The following is a 16,141-nucleotide window of genomic DNA, read 5'->3' on the forward strand; positions in this document are numbered from 1 at the left end:
CTTCACATGCTTCCCAACGGGCTCAACAGGAGGCCCTCTCCCACAGGATGCCATTCTTCACAAACTGATCCCACGTGGGCATCCCACAGGCTGCAGCTCTGCCAGCACCACCCCAAAACGGCTCCATACTATGGGACCCATCTTTCAGGCACTGCTCCCCACAGCTCTCCAATGAAATTTTAAAAAGGTTTTAAAAACTAGAGGCACTGTGAGTGGTGAAACTGGGGGTGAGAAAATGTCATTGCCCATAAGTGAACAAAATAATACTATGCATGGTTTTCAAGCAACCACTGTGTACTTGTAAATCCACTGACTTTCCCAGAATTTCCTTCTAAATTCCAGTTAAAACTTCAGAGCTGTATCAGCCAACACTTATTCACAGTACAAACACTTGATGAAGTGAGTAACGTTAATTATGAGTGTAAAGTAAATAAAAATGCTTAGCAAGCTATAATTCCTTTATAGAACAGAATGGGCTCTCAGATGGCATTGCACTCCCAGAGTGGGCTGTGCATGTCTGTGATCTGGCTGCCAATGCTGCACACCCGACATTTCATTCGCACATACTGCTTGGTGTGGTGTCAGGACAAACCTGTGCAAAGCTGTGCAAACACCGTTCCCACAGTGAGATTCCAGATCTAAATCAATGCATAAGCCTAGATTTTTCAAACACTGCTTTCCTCCCTACGTGTCTGTTGAATGGATCTTTAAATGAGCAATTTCCCACTTACTCTTTCTCTAAGAACTGATGTATAGTACTTGGATGAGGCAGATGTATTGAGTCATACTCAGTTTATAGCTAATTTTCAGGTATTAAGCTGACACAAATATGGTAGAATTCCTATGCTTTGCCCCACTGGGTTTCATATCAATGCTGCCACGTACTTCTAAACAGCATTTGGCTGTTTAGGCCTTCTTTTCTCCATTGTCCAGGCTCTTCATCATCACAAGACTTCTTACTTGCATCCTTTTCCTTACTCCTCTTTTTTTCTTACTCCTCTTATTTACTCACTAGAGAATCATGCAACTCTTCTCAAGCAGTCTCATTTTCACAGCATCTAGTAAGATCTTCATGCTTTGCTGCTTGTTAAGTACTTTCGTTGTCAGTTTCTTTTTAACCAGAATGACTAACATAACATTACTTCTTAACATGGAGATGACAGAAACTTTGACTGATTAAATTTCCAGCTACAAAGGACCACAGTCAAACACTGCTAGTGCAGAATTGATATCGGTTTTCAATTTAATTAAACTTGTTGTGGCTTTATACTATATGAGGATAGATTTTTTAGCAGAGAAAGAAGTGCAGGGATTTAACCCCCAATCTTAAGTTCAGATTTATTGTTGCTTATACATGTCAGTAGGTTGGCTCAATTTGTAGATGAAGCTGATAGAAGCTCTTCGGCTATGAATGCATTTGAAGCAGTCTATTTTAGCCATTCTGAGCTCAACACTATGCTAGCAAATCATTGGCTTTTGATCACTAATAATCTCCTAAGAGGGTGCACATCTCAAGATAAGAATCATTCCTCTGAACATTTGTGGAGACCAAACAGCGGTGGATGTGAGCACAGTGCAGTGAAGAGCAGTGCACTCAAATAAGAATGCTGTCATAGCAGCTGTGAAACAGCAGGTCATCTCCACTGATGCAGAATTTTATAAGCACGGCATGCAGGCTCTTGTTCATTGCTAGTGAAAACATTTTACCAATGGTGATGACTGTTGAAAAATACTGTTTTGTGCTGAGAATTTGCTCTATCAAACAGTGGGATTGGTCTCTTTGTATCTGCTGTAGTTTGCATGGAAATAAATAGGAGGCATTTTCAGTGACCTATATACGTGCATTAGAGTAGAAAACATTTATATTGCAAATTCTGAGACAGCAGTTCTTCAAAAGTGCTATTGTTGACTGCATTGCTAATATTTTACTTCAGTATCCATGCAGTACATGTTAGCAGTATTTTTCATCTGATTTAACAGCTATTGTAGATTATGTTGTAATAATCACTGTCACCCAGAAGACTTCCAAAGGATGTAGAAGAATGGTTTAGAATGGCTTCCAGCAGCACAAATTCTACCAAATACGAAAATCCTAACAAAGAACCTTTATGATATTTCTAAGCAAACTGAAAACTTGTAGATAATGTATATATGTGTATATTCTGATTTCAGTCATATAAATGCAGAGAGATACTAACTCATAAGTATATGAGGAAATACTGAGTAATTGACTTTTCTTTTGGCAGAGATGGATAAGCTTCCTTCTCAACTGTAAGAAGTTAAAGAAAATTACAGTTTTCTGAACAGTGGAATTCTTGCATCTTATTGAGAGGCAAAATAAGCAGCTTTTTTTTTTCCTGTCTTTAAGTAGCAGTCCTGATTGCAATTTATATTAAATGTGAATTTATTACATTTTTTTTCTTCTATCTCCTTATAATAAAATAGCGTGCATGTGAGAAGGAGTAAGGGATTATGAAAAGAAACCATCTTCATTTGTTTCACTTTCTAAAGTAAGTGAATGACAGAGTACGGTAGCATCTTGTTACCCAACAATAGTAGAACCACTTCCCTTGGAATCCTGTTCCAGTTTTCTTGGGGAAGAACCATTTTGAAATACTCAAGCCAACTCTCTTCTACAGCTGTTACTGAAATACAAACAATGGTACGCACCGCTACGGCAATGCCATGCTCCTGGTGTCTTCAATGCAAGAACACAACTGAAGTGACATACTGCTTTTAATGCTGGTCTTAGCAGTTTATGTCCCCATTTAGTGTCATTCCAGCAGTCTTTTAAACCTAATTAAATAGGTGTTTATCTGGATTCTTTCTACTTGCTCCATGATCTAAGCACTTGCCAAAGCTTACATTGGTGTGTGAGTCTTAATTTGCTGCATAGCCTGAGACTCTGAAACCTTTTTCCTTAATTTCTCTCACCAGAAGCTGCTTGTTTTTCTTTTCTTAAACTGGATAAATAAAAGGTCCATTTTTTTAGTTAGTGACAGAAAAGTGTCATATGTGCTCTTAATCTTCCTCTGTTGATGCTACACTTACATCAAGGTACATGACAATTTGCACAAATTTATGTGAATAGATTTATTAATGATTATTTACAAATAATTATTTAAAATGTATTTTAAATGTGCCAGTGCATTGGATAACTTGATTCAGTTATCTAAGAAGCTCATTTTAAAGGACCCAAATTGTCCTTTGCTTTTTCCTTCTGCTCTGCCTTTTTCCATGTATTATATTCACCACTGCTGCCTAAATAGTTTCCTCTGTCTTGATACTTTCCCCCTTTAGTTTTCCCAGTGTCTTTCTGGCACCTGGTCTCTAATAGTCTCCTGAAATGAGGCTGCCACCCCCCTCTCACTCCCTTCCCCCCCCTCCCCCCCCCCCCCGCCCTCTTTTAAATGCTTATTTGATTTCCCACAGGGTATGGATGATTCAACTGGAAAAAAAAAAAAAAAAAAAAAGTGGAAGATACGAATTTGTATTCTAGTCTTCTCAAACAGAAAATGGAGTTGTGATGACAAGAGTGGCAGTTTCATCTTCACCTTTCTACAGACACCCGTCTGTTTCCTCTTTGGGTACAGACAGTTGGAAGGACTAATTGGCAAACGTGCAGTTTTAGCTGTCCTTCATGTCTTTTTCCAGAGCTTGAATACTCCAAAAAGCATGCACCTTGGACAGAATTGAGATTATTGATGAGAAACTTTGTAAAATGTCTTTGCACAAGAATATGTATTCTTATAGTACTATTTCTTGTGTAAAAAAAAAAAAAAAAAACGCATTACAAATGTCCATCTTAAACTGTCATTGAAAGCTAAAATCTACAGGTGAGAGTCTAAAAAAACATAAATTTCTATGCTCTCATCCTTCTCTCATCCTTCAGGCACTGCAGGAATGAAGAAACTAGACAGACTCTTTCGCAGGAAATGACACTTCGTATTTTCCCCCTAGAGATTCAAAACACAAAGTTCTTGTTCCATAGACAAATCCTGACAGCCCAAATGACTCCTTAGTGTCAGCCAGTGGCACTAAGAGCATTAGAACAATTGTATCAGGTCAGAGCAGACATCCGTCTAGCCCAGCATCCTGTCTGGCAGGAGCTTAGCGGATGCCGAGGAAAGTATATGAGAACAGAACAAGCACATAACGATGCTTCAAACATCTGGTGATTTGTGACTCAGTGAATTTTATCACTGAAGAAAGTGTATTGGAAGTAAGTAAAAGTCTTGGTAGAGTTATTTACCTGATTTTTAATCCCTTTTTTTATTTTGAATACTATAAGCTTTTCTCCAGCCTGCTCAGTAATTCCACAGGTCAGTGGTATGTTGTGACAAGAATGACGTCCTCCCCATTTCTTTTTAATCTACCAGCACTATTCTCAGTTGGTCCATAGGATATTTACAACATGCAGACTTGTATCACATCAATCATTACTTTTCCAAACTGAAGAGTCCTGGCACTTTTAGTCATTTTTTGTACAAAAACTGTTTTATACCTTTGACCATCTGTAATCCTTTGCCAGTTCTGCTTTAGTTTTTGAGACAAAGAGCAGAACTGATTTCATAGATCTATAGAATAACAAAACGGTTTGGGTCGGAAGGGATCTTAAAGTCCACCCGCTCCCAACCTTCTGCCAGCCACCAGATCAGGCTGCCCAGGACCCCATCCAAGCTGGCCTTGAGTGCCTGCCTCCAGGGATGGGGCACCCACAGCTTCTCTGGGCAGCCTGTGCCTATCACGAGCACAATCCTCTAAATGAAGAATTTCCATTTAACTTCTAAGTTTCCTCAAACTTCAAATTTCCCCAAATTTCAGACTTTCATCTTTCAGCACTGAGAAATGTAGGCTAATGTTCAACTCTATCAATCATAATTAAAACCCCAGCCTTAATTTCACTGGTAACACAATGGCTCTCAGCTGGCTCTTACTGCTGAGGTGCAGTAGAAGTAGGGCTGACTAAAGGGAAGGCGAATCAGAGGCAAAAGGTGACAGCAAGGTGGCTGCTATAGTTGCACCACTTAAGAGTTGCAGTCTCACACCATACAAAAATGAAAAGCAGTGATCAGGTTCCATCCACACAGACAATGCCCACACAAGTCTGTAGTGATGAGGCAGGCTTAAGCTCAAGCCAGGAATTCATGTCACCATGTCACAGACAGCAGGAAATGGCCAGACACAGACACAGCTGCAGCATAGCACAGGCCAACTTACTTACCTGAAGCTCCCAGACGAGGGGATGGAGTCCACCAGCCTAGCTCCTCTTGCGGTCCTTCTGCACTGTGATCTGAACTGCATGATGTTGGGCTGAATGCAGCCAGGGCTGGAAGAGGTGGCAGAGTTCCACGTCTTGTACAGAGCCCACACAATTGCTGCTAACAAATGAGAAGGAGGTAGTGAAAATTGCATGATTTTAGCAAGGAAACAGAAACCAAAAGATAATGCATCATGCTGCTGTTGTCATTTACCCATTATAGAACTAAAATGCTCGATTTAAATGCAGCTTTTGTTGTTCTGACTCAACAAATATAGTATGTTGTTCACCAGTTCATTTTTGTATGTATCAGGCAAATCTACCTGCAGATTTTAGTCTGAAGTGTTTTGTACAATCTCCAAATTTAGCAGAAAGATTTGGCTGCATTTCTTCCATTATTTTGTCATTTATTTGTTTTGAGTTTTATTCATTCTTGGTTGCTCCTCAAATCAAAATACATTTCCACTCCATGCTGTGGTTCATGCTACTCTGGTTTATACAAATACAAAAAGAAATAAGATAAATCTGTAATGATAGAATGTAGCAGACCATATAATAGTTTAAAAATTGCAAAAATCTTTTTGAAGAAGATTGAGGGGAGAGCACATAATGTTTCTTAAAAATAATAATTAAAAAATTTAGATATTTAGATCATTATTCTCTGAAATTGAGAGGTATAATCCTAATACCTTAGTTAAGAGTTTGAATTTAACAACAAAAGAATACCATAGCAGTACAAATAAAGCAAGACAGTTCTGGAGTACCTTGCTGGCTTATATATGTTGTTTGAGGTGACATCTCTATATCTCTGTGAATATATTCCTGGACCTTACTGAGTAGATCTTTTACATCAATTCATCTAGTCACCTTAAAAAAAAAAAAAAAAAGTTAGGCTTGTCCCAAAATTATATTTGTACAGTGATATTGCCTCAGGTCAGTTCTCTTAGTTCCACATACTTCTTTGTAGTAATTCAGCTGTGAACACTTAAGTCACTTATATCAATATTTAGCATTAGTTGCCAAAATGAGAACTTCCAGAAAAGTTATCCACTGGTCATAAAAGAATTACATTTTTTCCATAGAAAAAGCTACAGAAAACATTTTTTCTGTTTGCAAGAATTTGGGAGTAAGCTGTAGCTGGAATAAATGAAAAAGGATGATGAACGATCAGAGCTGTTGGAATAAAGCAATGTATGATAATGCACCTTACCCACTACATATAGAGCTTCACAAAATGACTCACCACTGGCAGCAATAAAAATTTCAGGGGATAGGTGAGGCCAAGGTACAAAAAATGGGTATGTTTTGTTTGCTTTTATATAATATCTTCCTTCAAAATAATTGTATGCATCAAAAATAAAACATACTGAAAGATTGTGCCATTTCAGAGTTACATGAAAAAAATGTTGACTGAATCTGACTGGTACTATTAATTTTCACAGAACATACTTCACGGAACACTAAACCAAAATATTTCTTAGCTGCGGCTGCAAATTCACTACTTCTATTTGTAATACAGACAGAATAAAAATATTTCAAAGGATAAAGTTCTCCATTTTCTCTCATTTACCTTTGAACACACCCTGAACTGGAACTGAGCTGGAACAACCATGGCCCAAACAAAAATAAGACATGTGTTGTTTTCTTGCTAATATTTCTGTTTACAAAGTCTTTATTTACAAGCTTATCCTCCAAAATTTAAGGAACTGGAATTCCAATTGAAAGAGCCAACAACCCCCCAAGAGCTGATATTCTCAAGCAATCATGTAACTCTGACATTAATAAAAATGCCGGATGTTATAAAGTTGTCAATAAATACACAAAAACACTTAAAAACCTTCATCCCAGAGTTGAATGAAAGTAACACCAATATGTAAACTGTTACGGTCAACTAATTACAGTATTTGCATTTTAAACAACACACGGAACAAAATAAGATAAAAAACAATCTTTGCTTTCTCTGGAGTTACTTTCTTTACAGTATGAGGAAAACTTAGCTGGAATGTACCTTGCCTATTCTGATTTTAAGGTGTGTTTGTTTGTATATTAATAAAACTACATATCTAATGTGAAATAGTATTTACAGAGCAACTGTGCCTTGGCACCAGTTTAGCTGTTAAGTCTGAACAAAATTTATGTTTTTGTGAAATACACTTTACTAATTGGAACGAAAAAAAAAAACTGCTCAACAAAATGAGCTATAAATATATACATACATTTGTTCTGAAGCTATAAATATATAAATGCTGTAATAAAGAAGCTTATGACTGCCACCGTGTTTACCCATCATGTTGCATTCATTGTGCCAACAGCATATACTGCTGAAGAAACATTAGCTCCTGTAAGCATCTGTGCATTTTACTGTCAACAAAAGTGATGGAGTAAACAGCCATGTCTTGGAAAGCTTGGGTATACTGAAATGCCAGTCTCTACTTTTTTCTAGCCAGTATTCTAGCATTCAAAGCAAATGCAACAAAAGCATTCCTTCCTAAATGCTAGACTTGCTCTCTGTTCTGTTATTTCCCTTAGTGTCATTGAGTGGCTCCACTTTAGAAGCTGTTGCATTGTGGTTTTTACAGTGAAGATGATAACAGAGGTGATTTTGCACAGCTTCCTCTTTCCCCCATCATTTCCCCTCCTAGATCACTGAAATGAATATTACTTTAGCTAAATTAAATTCTCCATTGCTTTTAGTTAACCTTTCAATGCTTTTATTACTAGCTGTTCTTATCTGAGTGTAACTTAATGATAATGACTACAACAGTGGAAATAAGCTGCTTCTGAGGATGAGATGCCATCATCTGATCTTTCCTCCTTCATTTATTTATGTCTTTACTAGAACATTTCTTATCAGCTTGAATTGTCAAGAAAAGTAAACTATTTTCAAAGCCCAATTCTCATTTTCTGAATGCTAATGACTTGGCACCGAAGAGATTTGACATAGAGCCACATTCACGCATTACTTACATGAGAACTGAATAAGAAAATGTACAGTTCAACTCTGCTGTGTTTTTCATTTGAAAAAGAAGCAGAAGAGATAAATACAGCCTCAGTCTTATAAAGAAGATCTTACAAGAGTGTTAAATTCTACATCTGATGCATTTTAGTTATTATATCTGAAGGTGTTTTTATCTCAGTCCACTTAAAGTTGGGTACAGTTACTTCCACTATATTAAAAGCTATTCTCAGGGAGAAAAAAAAAAAGAGGGGAAAAAAAACCCTTACGAAATAACATGGTAAAATTCCAAACTCTTTCTCTCTAGTTTTCATGCAAATTATTATGGTTTTGCTAATTATGACTCTGAACAGTAGCCTACCCTGAAAATTGAACTCTTCTTCTTTTGAAATCTAAAACTCTGACAGCTCCACTGTCACTATCCACATATTGATAATACAACATTCATTCTCACACCCCTTCATTACATTACCAAGGCTAACAATTGTTAACAGTAGAAAAAAATAAATTTATTTTCACTAAAGGAAGCAGAAAGAGTCTGAAAACTGAAACTTAATAAAAATACTTCTTATTTCTGCTACCTTTTCAAGAAACATGATGACACTGAAGCAAGAGGTACTCACGTGGCTTTTAATACACTTTTCGCTTTATTAAGACTCATCAATTATGGAAATGTAGCTTTCTCTGGAATGAATAACAGTAGATAATTGCTCACAGAGACTAAAAAGTGTGTTTTTTTGTTTTTGTTTTTAGCTGGGAATACTTTGTGATCCACAGAAAAGAAAAAAAAGTTTTTAAAATACATTTTTAAAAAGCCTTAGTAAATGCTAACTGGTGCTTATCCAGTCTATAGCCAAAATTGTATTGTGGACTAACATACCAAATCAAAGGCCAATTATATACTGAAATATACAACAATGACTCAATGCCCAAATTCCACTTTTTGGTAAGTTTGCCCATTATGAGTGACAGAAATGTTGCCACTCATCTTGCAGTTCTATTCTGAAATACCTTCCAGTTCTCTGAAATAAGCAGCCTGTCTCCTTTTAAACAATTGAGTTTGTGCGTGAGAAGGAAGCAGAGAATGTGCATAACAGATGTGATGAGAGCTAGCTGAGTGTTTCTGCTGAAATGATTTAGTGACGCAACAAGTACCAAATGCATTTTTCTTGGGGAAAATTTTCGAAGTCTTGATTTTCCATCAGAAATCTCACAGCCAGATACTTCATTTTGGTTTCCTTTAATCCTAGCTAGAATATTTCCTGTGCTAGATTTCTACCCTCTGGTCTGCCTCCAGAGTCACAGATGGGACCATGAAGAGTTCCAGAGAATCACAGGAATTGGAGATTGTAGGTGCACGACAGGCACTGTTGTCTGGCCACAGTGTCTGAGGTTTTATAAAGCTGCTATCTTGGTTTTACCCTAGATATCACCTTGCTCCTCAAGGGTCACATGCGACAAGGCAAAATAAAGATTAATGTTATATAAGACTGAAATTAAGCATTTTGTGTCATTTCACTTAGCCAAGAGAAAATAGTTCAATTTTAAGTGTTTTTGAAAAGCCTTGAAATTACACAACTGATTTTTTGTCTTAAACTTTTCAGAAGTTTCTATTTCAGTGGGGAGAGTAAATAAAAATCAAGTTCTTTAGACTATCCCACAGAAAGCTGTCAAATTTGTCAAAGGATACAGTCTGAAAAGTTGCCTTCCAAAACTTCTTTGCTTCTTATATCTATTCCCCCCCCCCCCATATTTACTATTGCCACTATAGAGAGCAGCTATGTGACATCCCTTCAAGAATACAGCAACATGTGAGCAATGGAGAAGAAGGTAGAGATGACCAACTCCTCCAAATAAGAATTTAAGCCAGCTCTACAGCTTTGATTCTGGAGAGAGGAAGAGATGAAAAGTAAATGCTGGGAAAGCAAATATACACCTGTTAGGATAGGTAGCTGCATAACAAGAGAAAAATATTTCCACTGAACTTGGACAACCGAGAAAAGCAATAGCTGCCTGCAGACATAGAACACTTCTAATAGGGTCAAAGTAATTTTATGCTTGAGGAACTTGGTTAGACTTCTCAAAAGAGAAGCATTTAATCCACCTAAAAAGGATTGCAATGAAATTAATCCAGACTATTATTTTGTCAGTTTTGTTGTCTTTTAATTGCAGGAAAATCTTACAGTTTCTGGAAAATTGGTTAAGGGTATTTTTTCTTTTTTAAAATTTTGTTGTTACATTTCACACTTGATCTGTAGGGTTGAGCCATCCCATCTGGAAATAACACCTACAGATAAATCACGTCTAATTTGGCACAACAGAAAATATGAGGTATGATTATCATGCAAAAGAAGGAAAGACTTAAACAGGCATTTCACATTGCTACTGGACTAACGGATGAGAGCACAGCAGGCCAGCTGAGGCCATAAAGACAGCATACAATGATCTAAACTGTTTCTATCTCACAGACCTAATTTCAGGGCTGAAGCCATGAACCATCAGTGGTGGTCATTACCACTTGCCACTCTAGGATAATCAAATGTGAGTGTTCTAGATTTAAAGGCTGAATCTAAACTTACAAACTAGTCAACACAACAAGGCCTTTGATGTGGTCCCACACAACGTCCTTATCTCTGAATTAGAGAGATGGATTTGAAGGGTGAACTATTCAGTGGATAAGGAATTGGCTGGAAAGTCACAGCCAAAGGATTGTCATTAATGGCTCTATGTCCAAGTGGAAGTTGGTGACAAGTGGTATCCCCCAGGAGTCCATGACACGGATTATGGGATTGAGTGCACCCTCAGCAAATTTGCTGATGACACCAAGCTGAGTGGTGTAGTTGATATGACAGAAGAAAGAAATGCCATCTAAAGGAACATTGATGAACTCGGAAGGTGGGCCCTTGTGAACCTATTGAAGTTCAACACAGACAAGTGCATGATTTCACATGGGTCAAGGCAATCCCAGCTATGTATACAGACTGGGAGAAGAACTTCTTGAGAGTTGCTCTTCTGAAAAGGAGTCAGAGGTCCTGATGAAAGAAAAGCCAGACATGAGCCAGCAGTGTGCTCTTGCAGCCTGGAAGACCAACAGTACCCCAGGCTGCATCAAGAGGGGGGTGACAAGCAGGGAGAGGAAAGTGATTGGCCTCCTCAACTCTGCCCTTATGAGGCCTCTTATGGAGTGCTGCATACAGGTCTCAGGCTCCCAACACAGGAAAGATTTGGAGCTTTTAGAGAGGGCTCAGAGAAGAGTTACAAGGATGATCAGAGGGTTGGAGCACCTCTCCTGTGAAGACAGGCTGAAAGAGCTGTGCTTGTTCAGTCTGGAGAAGAGAAGGCTCCTCATTATGGTCTTCCAGTACTTTAAAGGAGGTTATTAAACAGGAGGAAAATCAACTTTTTCCGTGGACAGATAGCAATAGGATGAGGGGGGATGGTTTTAAATTAAAAGAGGTGTGATTTAGTTTGAATGTTAGTAGTAAGTTTTCCACAGAGTGGAGAGGCACAGGCAAAGGTTGCCCAGAGAAGCAGTGGATATCCCCTCCCTGGAGGTGTTCAAGGCCAGATCGGATGGGGCGCTGGACAGTCAACCTTGCCTGTAGCAGAGGGATTGAAACTAGATGTTCTCTGAGGTCCCTTCCAACTCAAGCCATCCTATGATTCCATGATTCTATAATATAATTCCTATAATTCCATAATTCTATTATAGGAAGAGTATTAATTGAGCTAAGTAGCAGCGGAGAACTATCTGTCACGCTGTTTGCTCTGGTTAGAAGCCCTCAAGGATGGAAGGAAAAAGAAATAATGCTGTAATATATCAAACTGTTACCTCAATTCATCCAGAAACAAAAGCTGACACACAGTAAGGAAACTTATGTGTCCTGGCTTCAAAATGAAAAAACATCACTTTTTTTCCTGAAGCAAAACAAAATTTACATTCAGAGATGGTTTATAAAGATTTAGGCGAAGGGCCAAAAATTGTGATCTGCATTCACCTCTGTGCAGCAAAAGAAGCATCCTCTTACGTCTTTAGAGAGGGACCAGTGCCAGCAAGACTCCCAGTCTCCTTATTTTTTGTAGAAAAGGAACTGGCAGCAATGCTCTCTTACTGCTATGATGCACAAGCAACAGACATGTCCTGCCATCATCTTAAATCATACACTTGCCTGCAGAATTGCTTTCTCACTGATGTCTTTCCAAAACTGGTGCTTCTCTTGTGAATCCCAGCTGTGAAGGAGCAGTGTGAAGCAACAGCAGTCTCTGTGAGCATGGCAGCAATAACGCATGGGGTACAAAACCAACTCTCTCACCGCCTCCAAGTTCTCCAGAAGCCAAACTGAACAAATGCAGCACTCAGTCCCTCTAGCAGATTTTTCCAGTTCCCCAAGCACTTATCTTCCAAGTCATCTTCATCCTACAGACACTAAGCAAGCCTAGCAAAGATTTATTCCCACACACATATACATCCCACACCTGCAGCAATTCATGATACCAGCCACCTACCAATCTACTTCCCATATGGCCTCTCAGTTTTCCAAGGAAGTCAGCTACCAGCTTTCCTGCTCCACACGTATGGCTACCCTCTGAATCCCACTTTAACACCGCAACTGCAGATTGAGTTAATTAAAGGCTGACACTTGGCACTTGAAGTGTATCTATCTGCAACTTGCCTCAGTGAGTTTAAGAAAGTGTCCCATGTGGAGGCACACAAGACTTGGTAGGTCTGTTAACAACAGTAAACAGATGGTAATATTGAATTCCAAAGGTTCTTAAAGAAAAGTTCACAACATGGGAACAGGATTTCAGTCACTAAAAATGCAGTAGGCTAGAATTATACACAAGTTGTTGAAAAGTACCCTGAAGTCTTCTGCTATGAAAAAGTCTTCCAAATCTGAAGTTCTGCCCACAGCTTCTCCAGGGGCTTTTGGGCAGAGTTGCTTATTTCCACTTTCCATGACCAGGTTGCTCTTCTCTCCCGTGGAGCAGAAGGGCAAAAGCTTGCTTGGTCTTGATTTTCAGTACGAACACAGACCGTGAAAGCAGGGCCTCACAATCCTTCTGACTTTTTTGTGTTTTAAGCAGGAGGTGTCAGAAAAGTTACCACAGGGATAACTGGCTTGTGGCGGCCAAGCGTTCATAGTGACGTCGCTTTTTGATCCTTGTATCTGCTTCTCCTTGACCTTTGGCTTTTCTTCAGCTGCAGCGAGCTGGCTGAGAAGAAAAAACCCATATGCATTCTTCCTTTGTCTCTGGGGGCCCTGGAGCATGTTTAAACAAAGACAATGAAGCTGGTGAAGGGTCTGAAGCACAAGTCTTACAGGGAGCAGCTGAGGGATCTGGGATCATTCATTGTGAAGAAGAGGAGTCTGAAGGGAAACCTCATCGCTCTGTACAACTACCTGACAGGAGTAGTGAGGTGGAAATCAGACTCTTCTCACAGGTAACAGGCAAGAAGGCAAAAGGTAATGGTTTTATGTTGTGCCTGAGGAAGTTCAGGTTGGATTTTGGGAAAATTGCTTCTCAAAAATAGTGGTGATGCACTGAAACAGGTTGCCCAGGGAGGTGGTAAAATCACTGTCCCTGAAGGTGTTCAAGAAACGTATAGAGGTGGCACAAAAGGACGTGGTTATGAGCTGATAGTTGGACTGAATGATCTTAGAGGTCTTTTCCAACCTAGATGATCCTATGATTCTACATTGTTCCAGTGTCTGGAGATTCTCTAGGACCTTATGAACTGCAGAGTAAGCATACTAAAGTAGATCCCAGAAATTCTCTTTCTAAATGTTTCCAGAGATGACCTTGAATGGGCTGCTCTTTGATGCTGTTGATGCTGCTGCTGAAGTTAGGCAGGGCTCAGAGAGCAGTCTGAGCTCTGAGCTGAATTGGTAGAAGAAAGGAGAAAGAGAACAAGCTATTAACTGAGCAGGGAGATGGATTATTCATGGCTTTGACAAATTTTGGATATGTCCCAAAGTGCTGTCAATTGCTAGTTGGAAATAGCCAAAAACATGAAAAATGAGTTTGTTTTTTTTTTTTTTTTAAGGCTGTGTCAGCAGTATCAATCAGAGAAGTATCCAAAAAGCTTGAAATGAATGCAGCATATCTTTGGCTGATGGCAGTCAAGGAGAATATATTTAAAATGGGCATAGAAATAAGGACGCAGCAGTCTAAGGTTATTTGCCTAACAGCATATATTTCAGAGTCTATACCAAAAAAAAGGAGGGTTTTTTTTAAGTATATTTTAGTTTTTCTTAATCATTTCTCTTGATTCTTACAAGAGCTTAGGTTGATTTTACTATGAGGGGTTTCATCATGCTTTTCGTTTTCAGAAAAAAACGGTATTTTTTGTATTATCTAGAATACATCTGTTACACTCAGGGCATGATGGAGAGATGCAGTAGAGGATATTAAATGACACTAGCTATGCCTCAGACCAATGTCAAACAGTCTTATTTTTCCTTTATTATTTTGTCTGGAAAATAAATTAAATACTGGAAAATCCCATCATCTGTGGAGCACTTCAACAGCTGACTTTCTGAGAAACATAGGAAGAACCCTCATAGCCCAATATGGAAATCCACATAAGTTGTGTAGTGCTAAGAAGCCAGTTGAGACTTCTGAAGATATGGGCTATGATCCGTGTTATTTTTTGTTCTTGTTTTATCTTCTTTGTGATTATTATGAAACTTTTTTTTTTTTTTTTTTTTTTAAACTTATGAACTTTGGTAACAGTCCAGACTGAGATTTCTCGATTTCATTGTTATACAAGGAATAAATAAGTGTGTTAGTCACTAAGATTTAAGGAAAGGTTCTTCCTTGATTCTTTGCAGGTCCTGGACAAAAAGGAAGAATACAGTGTACACAGAATGGATACTGTATCAACATCTGGTAGATACTAAGAAACCTATCTTTGATTATTCACAAATTTCATGTTGAACTAAATTTGTTCATGAAGCTACCCTTATTTTCTTCCATTCTGTAACCCTTAGTATCAACAGTACCACTGCCTGCTTTTAAGTCATTCCATTTTCAGCATATACTTTCAAGGCACAAACGCAATTCAAATAGCTCATTAATTATTTAGTGTAAGCCTTATAACTTGTCTTTTAATTACTTCAACTCTTAAAATAGTTTAATTCCATAACCTTCAATACGTATCTCCTCTATGCCTCTCCCTATTTGGATTAATTTTTCCTTTCATCACTTTAAATTATTCAGTTAGCAAGTTATTAATTTGCAGGTTACTTAGCCAAAATCCTATGGTGGATAATTCAAGGCTTAATCCTCTGAAATATTTTTGTGTATTACTTACACAAGTGAGTAAACTTCTTGTATTATCACACTTTTAGTAAGTTATAGCTCATATAAAAAAAATTGAAGAACTTCCAGTACATTGACTTGCGTCTCACCCTTCTCCATAATCTTTCTTAAAATAATTTCTACAACCCTTAGTTCAAATACATATCTAAATACACCTGTAACACCATAACATGATGGAAAACACAGCAATAACAGCAGGGTGACAAAGTCCTCAACTGCAGAAAGTGAAGATAAGCCCAAGCACAGTGGTTGAGAATACAGAAACAAAAGAAGAAAATCTACTTACCCCTAGAAGACCCCAGGTACACAGGGATATCCAAAAGACCCTTATCTCCACTGCCAACCCTTAAATGAGGTCTGGGAAGGGGTGGAGCCAGGATCCACCCCATCTGGTCTCTCAGGTACATTGCATGCAGCTGAGCTCCCCTGGGTTGACCCTGACTTCCACCAGGTGCTTACTCACTGTTTTGGGCCCTGACTTAGCATTTCTACTACAACAGCTTATTATTCTCTAATTAGACTACTCTATGTTTTTACTTGAAAAATGTTATAAGAATATTAAATTTTCATACAGTCAAAAAATTAGGCTCTTACATGTTCTA

At 38.4% G+C, this 16,141-nt stretch overlaps 1 long non-coding RNA gene across 2 annotated transcripts; it reads right to left on the reverse strand.

The window, feature by feature from the left end:
* Positions 1 to 3,407: 3,407 nt before the first annotated feature.
* LOC122179376 lies at positions 3,408 to 15,853 on the reverse strand. Of its 2 annotated transcripts, none has more exons than XR_006178676.1 (4): positions 15,826 to 15,853; positions 6,025 to 6,127; positions 5,225 to 5,378; positions 3,408 to 3,681 (listed from the first exon to the last, which is right to left on the reverse strand). It is a non-coding gene; the product is annotated as an uncharacterized LOC122179376 (long non-coding RNA). The 2 variants fall into 2 exon arrangements; XR_006178675.1 differs by having other exon boundaries at positions 5,225 to 5,381.
* Between the last annotated feature and the right edge of the window lie 288 nt (positions 15,854 to 16,141).

The sequence above is a fragment of the Lagopus leucura genome, unplaced genomic scaffold, assembly GCF_019238085.1.
Source record: "Lagopus leucura isolate 7727_CA_CO unplaced genomic scaffold, USGS_WTPT01 Super-Scaffold_100002, whole genome shotgun sequence".
NCBI lineage: Eukaryota > Metazoa > Chordata > Aves > Galliformes > Phasianidae > Lagopus > Lagopus leucura.